Source organism: Aricia agestis, chromosome 4, assembly GCF_905147365.1.
Source record: "Aricia agestis chromosome 4, ilAriAges1.1, whole genome shotgun sequence".
Lineage (NCBI taxonomy): Eukaryota > Metazoa > Arthropoda > Insecta > Lepidoptera > Lycaenidae > Aricia > Aricia agestis.
In genome coordinates this window covers 12,332,208-12,350,459 of record NC_056409.1, presented here as the reverse complement: position 1 = coordinate 12,350,459, position 18,252 = coordinate 12,332,208, and the positions used below count along the sequence as shown (strand labels likewise).

The window sequence follows — 18,252 nt, the reverse complement described above, 5'->3', positions numbered from 1 at the left end:
TAGGTTTCGTCACATAACTGATGATAGTACTCTACAAAAATATGTATATTGTCTATTTGTATTTGATAATAAGGTCTCTTGCATGACAACTTTTTTTTCTTTTGTCTGCATAATTCAGGCTACATGTTTTGTTTATATTATTTTTGTAATCCTATAGACGCGTCAACAGCAACTTTATGTTTGAAGTTGACAAAATAAGTGAACATAAAATATAATTTACTATATATTAACTCCCGCAACTTCTTTGCGCCAAAATTTGTTAATCGCGCCGAAACCGTACATTTCCCTGGATAAAAACTATCCTATGTCCTTTATCGGGACTCAAGGTATATCCATGCCAAATTTCAGCAAAATTGGTTCAGCGGTTTAAGCGCGAAGAGGTAACAGACAGACAAAATCAAAATCAAAAATATTTATTTCCAAATAGGTTAACAAAGTTAACACTTTTAAAACGTCGTGTCTACATGAGGCCTACCACCGGTTCGGGAACAGACAGACAGACAGACAGACGGACAGACACACTTTCGCATTTATAATATTAGTATGGATTTAATTTTGTCGACGTTGATACTCGAAATCTGGGAATTTCTCAAGTGGAAATTTATTCCACCTAAATGTCGAGGTTGAAGCCAACGAACTGCATTTCACGTTTTTTTGTAATTTGCCATTTTTTGTGTTAATTTTATGAGTATCGTCGGTTTAATGATAAGTGATAACCAATCAAGGCGATATTTACCTGTGGCAACAGGTAAAATGGCAGGTGCTATAAATATTCAAATATTTTGTCGTAAATCACATTTTAATTCATTTTAAATGCCCTATGATATTATCTTCGTGTTTTTCTATTTTACCTAATGCCTTGTATGCTTATTGCATACACTAAAATGTATTTAACAAAATAAGAAAATCTTTTACCATAACACACAGATTGATATGCTTAATAGGAAATCCCGCGATTTTTTTTCTATGGTTTGCTAAAAAAATAATTAGGTCATCTAGAAAAATAAAAAAATTCATGAATTTAACTATTTACAGTAATTATTACTAAAACAACATAAGCAGTAAGCACTGCATTTGATTCCATTGATAACGTGTTTATTATGTGTAACCCTTCTGCTTCCCTTTTCGTAGCACCGCGTAGCACCTCTACGAATAGTTTCGTACCTCTACGAAATCAAGTGTTGCTTGAGAAATTACTATCTATTGATATTTAATGTTGTATTAAACGATATTTAACATTATTTAGCAATTTATTTAACTGTAATAATCAAAATATTTAACTTCAATTGGTTTGAAAATTCGTAGAGGTGCTACGGTTAATATAACTTTTCCTAAAAATAATTTTACTAAGTTTCTGTTTACGATAAATTATAATTACATCGTGGTAGTAAAATTTAGATTGATGTAGATTCTACATTAATCTAAATTTTACTAGGTACTACGATGTAATTATAATTCGAAACTGGGTCAAGTTCGAAAAGTATCTACCTAGATTGAGTTGCAATTATTGTGTTGAGGCCTAAATGTAAAGAATACCAACCACTTGTTAGAGCATGCAATTATTTAATGTACACCAAAACCCAGCATAATATAAGTTTCAGCTTTTAGCTTATATTATAACACTTATGCCCGTTTTCACTAACCGCCTTAAGGCGGGGATTAATCTCAATCCAAAACGATAACCTTGCACATAACCAAAGACCAAGCGTATACGCATCGCAATAAGATTCATTTTAGCTTAGCATAAAACTGTAGTTACTCGGGCGGATCTTCTCTATTTTTCATGTTTTTTTTAAATATTGGAAATAAACATTAAGAATTGTTCGGTTAAGGACATTTAAATATAGATTTACTAACAATTTATTCAAATAAAATGTATAATTATCCTAGTTAATACTTATATTTCGATGAAATAGATTTTTATCGGAGGTGAGTTTGTAAATTAATTACAGCCAAAGTATTACGTTTTATTAAAATGTTTATGGTTTAAGGTATTTTAAAAATTGTGCTTTATATCTCATATTTTTAACACTTCGTTATTATATTGGAACTAGGTAAACCGGGAGTCACGGAATAACAAATTGGGGTTTATCCTCGCCTTAAGGGCGCATTTTCATTAGTCGTTAACTCGTACGGTATACAGCATACGGGACCCTATGGCGCATACAGTATGTTGGTCATGGTGTGCCTTTCAGAAATCTCCCGCACCCCGCGTGCGGGCCCTATCGACCAGTGAAAATGCGCCATAACGGTAAGAGTATCCCCTAGCGGCCTTTTAGGTTCATGTATTTCTTAACACAGACACGTTTTTGAAAACCCTTATGTTTTGCCAATATTCTTACTTCTTAGGGTCTAAGGACGTAGCTGACACAAACAGTAATTATATCTTGATAGATAGGTACACTAAAGGGCCGCTAGGGGACACTCAGCGTTAGGAGATGGTTGGAGGATTGGAAAACGGACATTACACTGTTGTATTGATTTTTTACGCAACGAAACCTACTCTACAAAATATTTTTGTATGAAATTTTTTCCTAAACCTCGTCAATATCAAAATAAAATAAACGTAGGTTTAATTAATCGTATTCACCGAATACATTTTTATTCAATTTCTATTTTTAAACATATTGATGTAATACCTAATTTTTTTCAGACATAAGTACTTATATTACAAATACTAGACGTTGCGGGTGGCTTGGTCTTTTTTTTTATCTTACCAAATAACATAAAAATTGCTCCAGTAGTTCGTGAGATATTAAGCCCTTTCAAATAATTTTTCCCCGTTTTTTTCCACATTTTCCTCTGTTTCTTCGCTCCTTTTTGTCCTAACTTGATAATATATTATAGCCTATTAGCCTTTCTCGATGAATGAGCTATCTAACACTAAAATATTTTTTCAAATCGGACCAGTGGTTCCTGAGATTAGCGCGTTCAAACAAACAAACAAACTCTTCAGCTTTATAATATTAGTATATATTGTGTTTGAACTGAAGACCTATAGATAACTTTCCACGAGGTACCTAATTAAAATACAACCTCAAAATCTTGACGCCAGCTCTACATTACACGGTTGTTTTATGTTGACGTCAAACACTAAAAGTACATACTTACCTCGTCCGCTTCTGTGTCAACGTGTTAATAGTTTAGTCATCGTTAAAATTAATATCATTAATTTACCCAACGGCTACGAATAGTGAAACAAACGGTTTTATTATTCGTAGCTCAACGGTTATTTTTATGCGTTGTCTACTGTTGAATTTTATACAATACCTAACAAAGTAGGTTAGCTACCTACTTAGCTACTATTGCTACCAGTTGATACAGTTGTTGCTATCACAATTAACATAAAACTACTGTCCTAGAGTTTTACCTCCTAAAATTGTTACGAGTTTTGCATTTTCCTATTACATAATACGGTAAAGTACTCAGCGTGCAATTTTCACGACATAAGCACCGAGCAATTAGCATAAAAAATGTATAATAGCTTCGGAAATTTCGCTTTCGTTACCAAAAAAAGTAGAGTCGCCAAACCTAGTGCGGCGCGCCAGCGGTGGCGTAGGTCGGGCGTAGTGTCGATGGCCGCGCAATGTCACCCGGGCGACACCCCCCCCCCCCCACCGCCCCTCCGCCTCCCTGCACCCCCCTCCGCCCCCCCAAACGTCTGCGTGAATCAACAACAACCCACCAAACCATTTCCTTACGATTACGTCGGTATCTTTGATTTCGAACATACGTGGGCTCTAAAGTTTAAAGTCGGGAGATTTTTTAAGTCAGCGTAACTGATGATTTGATAAGAAATCACTTTTTATACATAGTTAGGTTAGGTTATGATAATTTCAGGTCAATATTACTACTAGTAAATAGTAAATACGTTCGTAGATAAAGTTAATTGCTCTAGTGACTGGAGTATAGCTCCTCTATTATTCCTTTTTTTTCAGATAAATAGGAAGCACATAATTTTTTCACACTATTGAAAACACAAATAGAATACTTTTTTTTTTATGAAATAAGGGGGCAAACGAGCAAACGGGTCACCTGATGGAAAGCAACTTCCGTCGCCCATGGACACTCGCAGCATCAGAAGAGCTGCAAGTGCGTTGCCGGCCTTTTAAGAGGGAATAGGGTAATAGGGGAGGGAATAGGGTAATAGGGGAGGGTAGGGAAGGGAAGGGAATAGTTGAGGGTAGGGAAGGGAATAGGGTAGGGGTTAGGGGATTGGGCCTCCGGTTAACTCACTCACTCGGCGAAACACAGCGCAAGCGCTGTTTCACGCCGGTTTTCTGTGAGAACGTGGTATTTCTCCGGTCGAGCCGGCCCATTCGTGCCGAAGCATGACTCTCCCACGTATATATACTTGCCTGAAAAATGTCTAAACTATGATTTTCATTGATTTTTAATGATGATTTTTAAATCTTAGAAGGCTCCGACAACTTTGTAACATTTGAGGTAGGTCTTATATAAGGTCACGCGATTTCAGCTGATGTATTTTGGTCGTTTCTGTGCGATATTAGGTATTGTCGGTCGTTAACCTTCTGCTATCTGCATTATTTAACTCGGCTCAATGTCGAAACAAAGTCGAATCGCTCGAGTTCAGAGACCGGCTCGAGGCGCGCACACTACAGGCCTGCCTCTATCTAATTTTTATCACCTGTAATCATGCGGCGAATGAAAAATAACACTGTGAAATATATATTTTTTGTTGTGTTGTGTTTATAGAGATACGTTTAAAGGACCCTTGTAGCCATGATTGTGTTAAAGGATGTTGATTGTAGAGTCACTTCTGCTCTTTTAATAAGTTATAGTTTACATCCGTCACAATACAAACATTATATGTTTTTTCTTGTCTATTTTCATGATATTTATGAAACAAAATAATATAGCTTTATTTGTTTCATTAGTTTTGAACTCTGTCTAGTAGTTTAAATGTAGGTAAACATTACCTTTATCACGCAGATAACATTGTGAAGAAACGTAATAATTTTGTATGTAAATATCCTAGACATAAAGTATTGTCATATGGTGACACTTGGTGTCATAATATTTTACTTTACAAAATAAATAGTAACTAGCTGTTTGACCGAGCCTTGCTCGGTATTCGATAAAACACGAATAATATGACATTTTCTAAAAATGATTCCTAGCTAGATCGATTTATCGCCCCCGAAACCCCCTATATACTAAATTTCATGAAAATCGTTGGGGCCGATTCCGAGATTCCAATTATATATTTATATACAAGAATTGCTCGTTTAAAGATATAAGATAAAAAAAACCTGGAATGGGATATAAACGTAGGATAAAAACCCTGGGTTTTTAAGTATGCCCATCCTTATATTTTATCAATGATACTTATGGGTAAAATAACCGGTGTCATATTATATTTGTATGGACATGTGTATACACATACATGTCCGCTTATCGAACACAACGTGTCTAACGTTATGTCTGTAGCTCTACCATGAGTTTAAAGCTATAGTATTTTTCGATACTCGATACCGACTACCGTAAATTTTTAGTATGGCAAATTTTACAGCGCCTAGAGGTTACTTGCGGAACTAAAATCGCCATACTAAATATTTACGGTAGTCGGTATCGAGTATCGATAAATACTATAGCTTTAAACTCATGGTAGAGCTAGGTGTTAGATACCGTATACCGTCGCAGTCGGTCTGTAGGCTGCCGCGGCGACCTCGTTCGCGCGGAAACGCCTCGGTCAAGGCCACAGTCTAGACGCACCCCCCCCCCCCCCCCCCCCCGCCCCGCCCCACCCCAAACCCGTAGCGGGGGTGCCAGCCGAATTCGCCTGGGCAGAGCTAAAACCTGACCTATCGTTGCTATTATATTATGCTCATGTTGTCTTGCAATTTAAATACTCTTATTTGCATTTGGATTTTGGACGTTGAGCGCTAGTGTTAGCGAGTAATTATTATTGGATTTTTGGTTGAATCTCGAATTTAGAAGTAGATATTATAAGAAATAAATATTTAAATATTGCGGCAAACTCTACATTTTTGGAAATGGACTACCGCGCGTGTTGTTGAATTGTAGAGTTTGCTACGAGATAAATCTATTGCTTCGAGTGCTACGAAAGAAGTTGTAGGAGATATGTAGTAGTTTCAAAAATATAATCCAAGTTCAAACTCTATAAATACAATTAAACAAAATGTAACAAACGGCAATACCCTATCCATACTAATATTATAAATGCGAAGGTGTGTCTGTCTGTCTGTTACCTCTTCACGCTCAAACCGCTTGCCCGATTTTTCTAAAATTTAGTATGAAGATACTTTGAGTCCCGGGAAAGAACGTGGGATCCCGGAAAAATGTACGGTTCCCGTGCAATAAACGCATTTTGTCGCAACGGATTTGCGGGCGTCATCTAGTAAGAGAATAAAATATAATATATATTACTAGCTGTTGCCCGCGACTTCGTCCGCGTGGACTTCAGTTTATAGCGCGCGATGTCAACAAAATTGGTGTCAAAAGCTTTTATAAAAAAAACCCTGGTACCCCTTAAATCAAAACAGCTGTGCAGTGTGCACGTAATATTTCATTTTTTAAAATTAAACTTTATATTTTATGCCAAATTTTAAAGCTTATTTAGCCCCCCAATTACACAACTTTACCCATAAACTATTTATCATTGATAGGTTTAAGGTTACGTCACTGTATCACTGTATATAATATAAAGTACTGACTTATTAAATTAAATAACGTAATAAAAGAAATAACAATCGAAAAAAATCAAAACTCGAATGTATGATGATACCACCTCTTATAGAAAGATGTTGGGCAAGCGTTAGCGCGATGTAAGAGACGCACGGCGCCATCTAGTATGAATTTTTGGAACTAACTTAATTTGAACAAATTTTCGTATTTTCACCCCCTTACAACCCTTTTTTCCAGTAAAAAAGTAGCCTATGTCCTTTCTCAGGCTTTAGACTATCTGTATACAAAATTTCATTACAATCGGTTCGGTAGTTTTGGCGTGAAAGCGAGACAGACAGACAGACAGACAGACAGACAGAGATACTTTCGCATTTATAATATTAGTATAGATTTACTTAAGAGCCCATATGACCCTAACTTGACTACATACTTTAACCTAGATCTCAAAATCTGTAAGGTCTAGAAAACTGCACAAGTAACTTCAGTTCACAAAGATTAAATGCTCAAGACGAAAACACGATTACTCAAAAAATGCTCGATAGTTTCTTTTTTTACAAAAAACCTTGTTTTAGACACATTTTTGCTTGGATCTTCGAAGTTTGCTGTCTTTTCTTTAATATTTTTTAATATCTAAAAAGGTATTGATAAAACCTAAATTTGCTCAAAACACTTTTTTCATAATCATTATAGTTCGTCTTTTATTCAAGTAAAACTAACTCGGCGATGATTCCGCGCCGTCCTTTTTCACCTGGCATATGAAAGACGGGCGTGAGTGTGAAGAGAGAAGGACGATGTTTGATTTTTAGAGTCAGTAGAGCTCTTCACCTGTAATGCAATATTGTACCTTATTTTTGCATTTACAAGGGATTCTGATTCTAATATTATTTTCGTCAATCCGATACTCTGTAGATTCATGATAATTTGATTCATGTTTTATAAAGTGCAGAAGTCTTATAATACATTAAATTATAGAGCTAAGTTGATTACCTTCAAGTTTATTAGCGCTATGTAATTTGTTACATACAAAATGCAGTAGACTCTAATTATATACCTAAACTAGCTGTTGCCAGCGACTTCGTCCGCGTTAACATAGTTATACGTAATAACAAAGATGGATAGTTTTCTCCTTTTTGTGGTTCCTTATACAAAGGGTAAAAACGGGACCCTATTTAAGCAAACGTCAAACGCAAACGTCAATAAACTTTCATGTTTATAATTTAAGAAATGACGGAATTTCACCCCCTTGGGGGTAGAATTACCAGAAACGCATAAATACGTATCCATTCATTTTTAAGCAGTAGCACAAAAATAAAGTTTCATGTTTCTAACTCAAGAAATGACGGACTTTCATTCAAAGTTTCAACCCCAATTTCACCCCCTTGGGGGTAGAATTTCCAAAAACGCTTAAATACGTGTCCATTAATTTTTAATCAGTAACTCAAAAATAAATTTTCATGTTTCTAACTTAAGAAATGACGGACTTTCATTCTAACTTACAACCCCTATTTCACCCCCTTCGGGGTAAAATTTTCACAATTCCTTCCTTAGTGGGTGTCTACTTAATAAAACAACCCTACTCACCAAATTTCGTTGCTGTAACTTTAACAGTTTTTGCTCAGCGATGATGAATCAGTCAGTCAGTCAGTCAGTCAGGACATGTAATTTTATAAGTATAGATCAATAGGTTTTTCATACTAACTTTCAACCCTTATTCCACCCCTTTAGGGGTAGGTTTTTCGGAAATCCTTAAATATGTATCTTTTTGTTTTTAATCAGTAGCCCAATAATAAAGCTTCATGTTTCTAACTCAAGAAATAACGGACTTTCATTCACACTTTCAACCCCAATTTCAGCCCCTTGGGGTAGAATTTCCAGAAACGCTTAAACACGTATCCATTAATATTTAATCATTAGCCTAAAAATAAAGTTTCATGTTTCCTACTCAAGAAATAACGGACTTTCATTCACACTTTCAACCCCTATTTCAACCCCTTGGGGGTAGAATTTCCAGAAACGCTTAAACACGTATCCATTAATATTTAATCATTAGCCTAAAAATAAAGTTTCATGTTTCTAACTCAAGAAATAACGGACTTTCATTCACACTTTCATTCTCACTTTCAACCCCAATTTCACCCCCTTGGGGGTAGAATTTCCAAAAACGCTCAAATACGTATTCATTCATTTTTAATCCGTAACTCAAAAATAAAGTTTCATGTTCCTAACTTAAGAAATGACGGACTTTCATTCAGACTTTCAACCCCTATTTCACCCCCTTCGGGGTAAAATTTTCAAAATTCCTTCCTTAGTGGGTGTCTACTTAATAAAACAACCCTACCTACCAAATTTCTGTACTGACTGTAACTTTAACAGTTTTTGCTCAGCGATGATGAATCAGTCAGTCAGTCAGTCAGGACATGTAATTTTATAAGTATAGATATACCACTGTCTGCTCCGTGTCTAGTTCGCTAATAAGATTAAATTAACGATGCTATGGCCTTCCTTATGTTTCTTACTTATTCAAAACTTGCAAATATTAGGTTCATTTAAAGTTTATTTTATCGTTCACTATGTCATAACTCATAATAATTCATCTAATATGAAAAGGTGGTCTTTTTTTTCCATGAAATTTTGTTTTGGAGTAGAAAAAACGATCTAGCTTGGTCTTATCCTAGAGAAACTGCGAAGTTTTTAGTACTTAAACTTATCCTTTATATTTCTTTCGTGTTTTTAATAAAACTCCGAGCATAGCTCGCTCTCCCAGGTCGTAATATCCATGGAATAGTAGAAGGGCTGTCAGGGCTCCTTAAAACCGCTAATTTTAGCAGGTGTTTAAAATATTGACAGCTGCTTATCGTGGGTATCGCAGACACAATAGATTTTTAATTGCTATGCAGCAGCCGGCTGCCGCTAGGGATTGATGGGTTAATTAAACGTCACCATTTCCTTCCTTTTCCATTCCACGAGAAACTATGTTAGTAAATATTCCGGCGTTTATCCATAAAGTCATTAGTCGTTAGTATATCATAATAACATGATTTCGTATATCCAAAGTTCTTTGTTCCTTATATCGGCTGTACTGCATGCGCTTCTGCACGTTTTCCACTATTGCGCTTTAAATTATCACTTATTATAACGTATATAAGCAAACAAATTTTAAAAGTGTACGTACATCACCTACCTACACCTTATTCCTTATTATCCGTCTGCAATCATCGCATTTCAATGAAGGTATCACCCGTACACCGCATTCCATAATTGCCTCCCGCAATCATCATATTTTTATGGAGATGCTACAAAATGACAAACACCACTTTTCAATCCATGGTTCTATAGAAGAAAAGCCCGTCAATTCAGGTAGTGCCAGCTACTTCAGTTAGTGCATATTTCGATATCCGCAAAACAATTAGTACGTCATCTCGAATTAGATTGTATATGCAGCGCTTGTGCCGAACATCCAAGGCCGCATTAGCTATTCGCCTGCCGCCGCGCCGGTCTCCGACGATGATTTCATGGTCACATTCTTATAGTGCAGTATCTAAGTTCCGTACAAAATGAAGAAATTCTGATAGATCGATTTCGGTAGTTCGGACAGTTTCGATAACGATTCGGTTTTAGTAGGGAAGAACGAAAGTTCTGTAAGCGATTTGGTTTCGGTAGGAAATAAGGAAATTCTAATAGCGATTCCGGTTTTATACAAAATAAGGAAAATTCAGATGGCGATTTAGGTCTTTTTTTTTTGCAATGGTTGAGGTTCAATGCCCGTTTCCTTAACCCTAAAGTTACCTAAGTGTGTGACAATATTTCATCAACTATCTCTTAAAACAAAACATAATATGGATATCACAACCTTTGATGCATGTATTTCATATAATATTTTGGCACACATATTATTATTCATACTGTGTTGGCTATACCAAACATCAGCTACATCATCAATCTTAAAACAAAAACCTACTCGGTACGACTTCCAAATAATGTATTGAAAATATTCACTGAATGTATTGAATATAATATTAGTTTTTCCGTTTTGTTGATAATCATCTTAGAAAAAGCAAAATTATTTACAGTTAATAAAATGTTATACTTTTTAAAAATAATGTATCTGCTTATTTCCTCAACTCAAAATAACGTTTGTGTAATTTATATCATATCGATTGGGTCATTTCGTTTGGGAATGGGGTTAAGAAACAAAATTTAAAATAAAAATATATTATCGAACGAAAGAGGTTATCTCTGGAGAACTGCGTATTTGAGCGAAATGTAACGTTAGCATGAATAATGTTAATACCGTATGGAAAAATACGGCATAGACGGTAGACCTATAACGACGTTGCGGTAGGTCCGGGCATAGGAAGTCGCGACGCGGGCTACGAATTGACGTAGAGATAATGTGATTCTTTCCATTCTTTTGATAATGTAATCAGGTATATTACGTGGCTATTAGAATCACACAGCTAGAATATTAAGAATATTGTCATAACCCAGAAAGATAGGTGAATATTGCAAAATTACATATTTCGTGCATGTGTGCTCCGTTTGGGCATGTGTGCTGTTGATGGCGTCTACGCTAGTAGACGTCACATATTAACATGCTATTGTTATAGTTTTCCGTTTCCAATAGTCACGAAAATTGTGTAATGAGTTTACCTAGGAGTTATGCATTTTATGATCGCATTATATAAATAGGAAAATCTTTTGTGATAAGCTCGTGCTACGCAATTCAAAATTTTCCACGATTAGAAAGTGTTTTTATCAAGAAAAGATTTTTTTTGCAGAAACACTGAAGTTCTTAATAGTTTTTATTTATTATTAATTAAAATATTACTTTAGTAGGTCAGTAGATACCGACTTTTTAACGCCAGATATGAGATCAAGCTGTTTCCCTTACAGCTTTTGAAACTAACCAAGCATATTTTGTGTTCTTCAGTATTGCCAAAAATTCTGCACATTCGTAATTGCCGAATTGCCTAGATCCACTCCGACGTCATTAAGTTATAAATAGCGTAGTCTGTATGTACTGAATACATTCGATTTCTAAACGCCAGACCTTGAAATCGATATAAATCGGGTAAGAATTTGGGCGTGCGGCGCAAAATAGACATTCATAATAACAAGCGCGCCGGGTCATCGCTCGTTCGCCCCTGGACTCACCTTGCCTCGTAGATAATTCGCGAGCCGCCTGCCGCCTCTACCGCGCGCCCAACCTCGGCCGTGTTGGGATAGGCTTCGCCGTACGCCTATGTCGCTGTGTGCCGCCCTCCGCGCCCCCCACCCGCCCCGAGCCCGCCTGCGCCGCCTAAAATGTCAAGACTTCTTGATCTTGACTCATGAATACGATATGAAAGCCATATTAGATTATGAATTGTTGGACATTTATTGGGACTTTAGAGAGTTGGATTAAGATATAATTTGTTATTGCTTATTATTTTTGTCGTTATATACATCGGCCTTCACAAATCATAAATTTTATCATTTGCAGGCAAATAGCAGGTGTAGGTCACAGATACATTGAACTGCATACGATTAGGTAGACAACCCAAAAAATAAGTGCTTACGTAAAGATTCTGAAACGAGCGAAGGTCTTCTCTTATTAATAAATTTTATAACTTCATTAAAATCAACACCTAATCTTTAAGCCGTGTAATTTTTAATTGATATCCGATCTTATTGGCGCTGACGGAACGATTATGCCACCCAGCGAGTGCTGGTGTCGATTTTTAGCATCTTGAACCGTACCTACCTCAATATCAGTGAAGCGTGGCTATTTCTATTGGTGATGTTCACGTGTCTCGACTCGTGACACCGCTTATCAGCGACTTCAGAGTCAGAGAGTTTGGTGGAATATCTGCGAGAAGACGATATTTGGACCTTACCTGGTACCTACTGACCTATCCGTCGTCGTTGAATTGCCCGTAGAAGAGTTTATGAAATGACCAGACATCTGCTAATACCTACCTTAAATGCGCATTTACCCAAAAAAATTATAATTTGACGCTCAAAATACTTTTATAAACCAAAAGGAATAAAGCATGAAATTGTTCGCCACGAAAATTATTAGCACGTACGCGGTATTATTAAAAGAAAACACGTTTTGTAGACCAAAATTCGAGTAGTATTCGTCATGATACCTATATTTGTTTATCTGCAACCCGACAATGTCATTGGGGCGATGAACTGGCATCCTTGAAACTCGCTGCAAATAGATAATAATTTTTATCGTTCGTCAGCTAATCTTACCTACTTTCGGTTTTTATATGATGCATTTTGATAATTTAAAACATTTTGTGTGGCGCTGAGAATCTAGCTTCGACTATGAATAGATGGATGACGTCACGCGCTGAAATACTGCAAGATTTATTGAGACGCGCCGTGGTTAATGATTAGGTGTAATAAAAACCTCCACATGATGTAACTTTTGAGGTTTTATAATGAAACTCCATGTTATGGCGGCTCTCGACATAGGCGAACGCGTTGGCCAACGCGTCTGCAGACGCGTTGGCCCAATGTGTAGAACGGGCGTTCGCGCGTTGGCCGTAGGTATTTAGACGTTGGCCAACGCGCGAACGCCCGTTCTACACATTGGGCCAACGCGTCTGCAGACGCGTTGGCCAACGCGTTCGCCTATGTCGAGAGCCGCCATTAGCTTATTATTTTTGACTATTCAATAATGACTTTCAATTTAAATGTTCTTTCCCGAATTCCGAGCTTCTTTTTAGGGTTCCGTACCCAAGGGGTAAAAACGGGACCCTATTACTAAGACTTCCTTGTCTGTCCGTCTGTCTGTCTGTCTCCAGGCTGTAACTCAAGAACCGCTATAGCGTACATACAGTTATGAAATTTTGACAGATTGTGTATTTCTATTGCCGCTATAACAACAAATACTAGAAAGTAGAAACAAAATAAAATTAATATTTAAGGGGGTTCCCATACAACAAACGTGATTTTTTTCACCTGTTTTGCTCGATGTCAATAATGGCAACAGGTAGCTTGAAATTTTCACAAAGTCCTTAATTAAAATAAAAAATTTTAAGGGGGACTCTACAAAAAACACAATTTTTGCTTCATAACGGTACGGAAACTTTGTGCGCGAGTCTGACTCGTACTTTTTAAAAATATTTTGGGTGCATTTTGCAACTGTAGCATGGATATTAATACAACTTAACTTAATAATACTACTAAAAGCGCTGAAAATTTTAGAATAATAAGAGTGGGTTGCTGCACCAGAGGCGTGGTTAAAGTTAAAGTTATGGTTATAGTTAAGGCTTAAAACTTTAACTTAAACCTTAACTTTGACCACAGAATTTGACAGATGACAGCTGGTCCGACAAGGCTTGAAATTAACGTGGGCGGGGGCGCTGCTGGCAAAGGAGACCTGTCAAAAATTTTTCTTTGTATGATGACAGCGTTAGTTCCTTTTTTCGCCACGTTCATTCTAAGCCTTGTCGAGCTCAAGGTTATGGTTAAATATGGCGTCCATTTTCGACTTTAACCGTGACTTTAACCAAAGATTTGACATTTTGCATTGTAGTTAAAGTTACAGTTATAGTTAAAGTAAGTTGGTGCAACCCACTCGTAAGGTTTTACTAAATGTAACAGTGCTACGAACTCTGCGTAGCGATTAACGTTAGGTTTATAAAGGTACGACAGCACGTGGATTATGCGACCAGCAACTGTGATGTAACGGTTAGGGCCGTTATGTGACTTTATCATTGTGCTCCATTTTGTTTTAGTTTGTTCGACCTTTAAGCATTAACACTGTGAAACACACAAAGGTGTTTCAGAAGTTATAGCATATATGCCTTAAGTTACTTTTTAGTTCGTTTTAAAGTTAATGCAACTCTTAGATTTTACATAATACTAATAATAGTATTATGTAAAATAATTATCGCAAGTTACAAATAATTGTAACTTGCGATATTACCGGTAATTATAATCTATATATTAATACGTGAGAGAAAAACTATGTAACCCTTTTTACGAAAAATGGGGAAACGTAGGTGCATGAAATTTTGCACAGTTATAGTTTATATGGTGAAGGAGTGCATCGAGCTAATATTATTTTAAAATTATGCTTTTATCATAGATTATATTTTTAACAAATAAAACGTTACACACACTACGACACTACTACTAGGAAAAATGACAGATTTTTGAGTGACAAGCCTATACATACGAATTATACTCTTTTATTTATGGTTGAAGTCTGTTGACAACAAGTTGACAAATTGAAAACGGATTATTGTTTTTTTTTTATTTAATTTTAGATACTATTAGACAATGCTTATACGGCCAGTCTGAGATGAGCTGAGTCCCAGAGACAAGAATTGAAAAAAACTATGATGAAGTCAATAATATTTTTTACAAAATGTAGGTAGTAATCCTAATGTCGTTGCATGTAAGGTCGAATTTCGACCATTGGGCGATCTCTAGTAGGTAATAAATAGGCATACGGTTTAGTGCTGCTATTGCGTTTATTATTATGGACTTTCGATATTTTGCGTTTTATAAGATAGATTCTGAGTGAGTTAAGAAAATAATTTTAATGCAACAAGTCCAGACTCCGGAGCATTATGCAAATACAAAATTTATAATGCATAGAGCTATCTCTACCTGATATTATATTATTGTTTTAAACATCACAACATGGAAAATATAGAGTCCACAATAATTTACATTTTAACTCCATATAAACTGTATATAAAAGAAAATAATATTATAACAGTTTCGAACCAGAGTTAGAAGAGTTATATAGCAATAATAGTATAATTGTAAAATAATAATTACCTACCCTCAAATGTTGTTAACCAAATATGATAGCGTTTATCGTATTGATTGATGTTAAAGAATTTTGAATGCACTTACAGATAACGCTGTGTCAAAATCAAAAACCTCCAATATCTCTACCACAGTAAGATCTCTACAATTTCTTTTTGTTAATGCAATCAATTTTCTGCCAAAACATTTACAGAACTTACCGCGCAGTATCCCACTAAAATATCGTACTTTTTCGGAATAAAATTAGCCTATACGTTAATTCAGAGCGTCGTCCTATCAAAATTCGTTCAATATCGTACCCTACTAGTGATACTACAATCGTACTACTACTTAGAAGTTAGTTCAGCAATGTATATGTACACCTTAATCCTCCTCACGAACGTTTATATTAGCTACGTAGCTAAGTCAGGTTTTTGATTTAGGTGCAGAATTGAAATTTGGCTTGGAGAAGTAGGCTGTCAATACAATATACGGAAACATAAAACTTGACTTTACAAGAGATATCTGAATTCTGATACTTATCGACTAAGAGCTGACGACCATATCGGTCATGTGGCTTCAGCTGTATTAGCTCTCCGTTAGCTACTTCCCTGAACAACCTTTTCTGATAATCTGCGTGCTGGCAGGCCGTGGGCGGTGGGTGTGGGTGTAGTGGGGTGGGAAAAAAAATTGAAAAAAATGTAGCTGTTCAGCGACTTTAATTTTTTTTCCAAACAGTTGCTCTGTACTTCCTGTGCACCCAAAAAAAAAAAGATTGGGTGGTGGGAAGGGGTTGCCACTTGCCAGCGTTAATTTAAAGTAGGCAAATTATTATTATTTTATGTGGGTTCAGCTGTGTTGCCAGCTCTCCGTCGATTATCGTTGACGGTGTGAGTAATAGGTACTCATTTCTGATTGGCCTGGCCATCTGGCATCTAGAAAATATTTTTGGTGGGAAATTCCAACCGACAGATTTTGTCGCGAAATCGTCATTGGATGGATATTTTATTATGTTTCCCCTACGACTAACAAAAATGTTCATGTATATTTCCTAGCTTGGGCCGTATTCAGACGGAATTAATGATTACTTAACTTTAATTAAAAGTAGATTTTGACATAAACTCTATAATAATATAATTTCTATCAAACTCTAAAATCTTAATTAAGTACAGGTAAGAAATTATTATTAAATGTTTCCCTTCTTCAATTTATGTATAAAATGCGTGACGAGACAAACATTCACATGTTACCGTTATGTAGATTTAAATGTTATTATTTAAATCTATATTGATATAACATTACATAATATATTGATATTATGTAATGTTCAAAATGCGTGATTCAGCCCGCTGCACGCTGACACTTACAAAACATGTACAATTCGACAAGGCTGTTTATGGACGTGGCGAGAAAAGGAACTAACGCTTCTACCACACAAAAACGTCATTTTTGACAGTTCTCCTTTACCAGCAGCGCCCATTGACATCATTGACATATTCATAATATAAAGCCTTGTCGAACTGTATATATACATATTACAGATACAGTACAATCGTACGTATCCATACTATAGCCATCCGAAAGTACCCGGCTGTCTGTTACCTTTTCAGTGTTCACGCTTAAACCCGTGAACCGATTTATTGGTATGACCCGCGTTTTTGGTTTCCGAAAAAAAAAACTAATTTCGACGCAACAGTCGCGGGCAACTTCTAGTCAATATAGTTGTTTAGGAAGAGATTACAATTTCAACAGCTTCCTGAAACAATTCAATTAATCTGGTTAATTTTAGTATTAAAATAATCTTACCACTTGGAGGGTTTTAACGGTAAAAAAAACATTGCGGAAGAACACTACTTAACTATAGGGGCGTCTGATTGTGTGTCGGACTAAATAACTATAAAATAGTTACAAATTATATTGTATTAAAATGTAGTTTGCAGTTTTGAATATTATGATCTAGGCTAATATTTTCATCGTTTCAACCTGTACATTAGCGCTCTATTTTATAGACCATGAAGTAACTAGTCTAGTATTTTTAGCGATGCGATGCCAAGGCCATATGTTGTTATAACAAAAATACTTATATTTATGTTACAGTTTTGTGAAAAAACTCAAAATCACACATAATAAATTATTGTAATTTGTATGTTATATTTAAAGGCCCCTCTCCACGTTGGACCATATTAATGATTAGTGATTACGATTTACGAAGCTATAACATGCACAATCTGGATCATTATATTATGCCAATTGCCAATATAGAGAGGCTGCATTATACGATTTTTCTTAGCGGGCACCGAGACGATTAATTTTATTGTGCAAAATCACGTATTTTGCAATATTTTTTGATCGCCTAGGGTTAATATTGAACGTATCTTTAAATCTTATTGTCAAATAAGTTTTTCAATAAATATTGTGCGTGATATTGCGTCATAAAATTGATCGTCTACGGGCCCGCTAGTACAATCGAAATTAATTAATCGATATTTTATCGAAAGCTTATAATATGTAGTTTGATTAGAATTAGAGTTGGAATTTAGGGTTTGTTTCTGGTTCTCCAGGGAACTTTATTGTTTTAGTGTCGCATGTGGTCCCCCGCTGCGAGATAAAAGAAGCAGACCCCTAGACAACAATTCCACTCAATTTCACCTCAACGAACCAATAGCCGATGAGCTAAGTGCCCTAAACCTAATAGGGCGCTAAAAAGCTTAGATGCGGGTCTAAACGGGGTAGAAACGGTGTTGCCTGTTCTGCGTTTATACATCGAAATATTTTAGATTTCAAAACCGTATATAATAAATGTGGTTGTTGTTTTGTTTGAAATTA

General features: G+C 35.9%; 1 protein-coding gene across 3 annotated transcripts in view; it reads left to right on the top strand.

Annotated features, from left to right (window-relative positions):
• LOC121725901 (steroid hormone receptor ERR1-like) overlaps positions 1 to 18,252 on the top strand; it is a 50,051-nt gene that overhangs the window by 23,878 nt on the left and 7,921 nt on the right. The gene's annotated exons all lie outside the window — the stretch shown is intronic.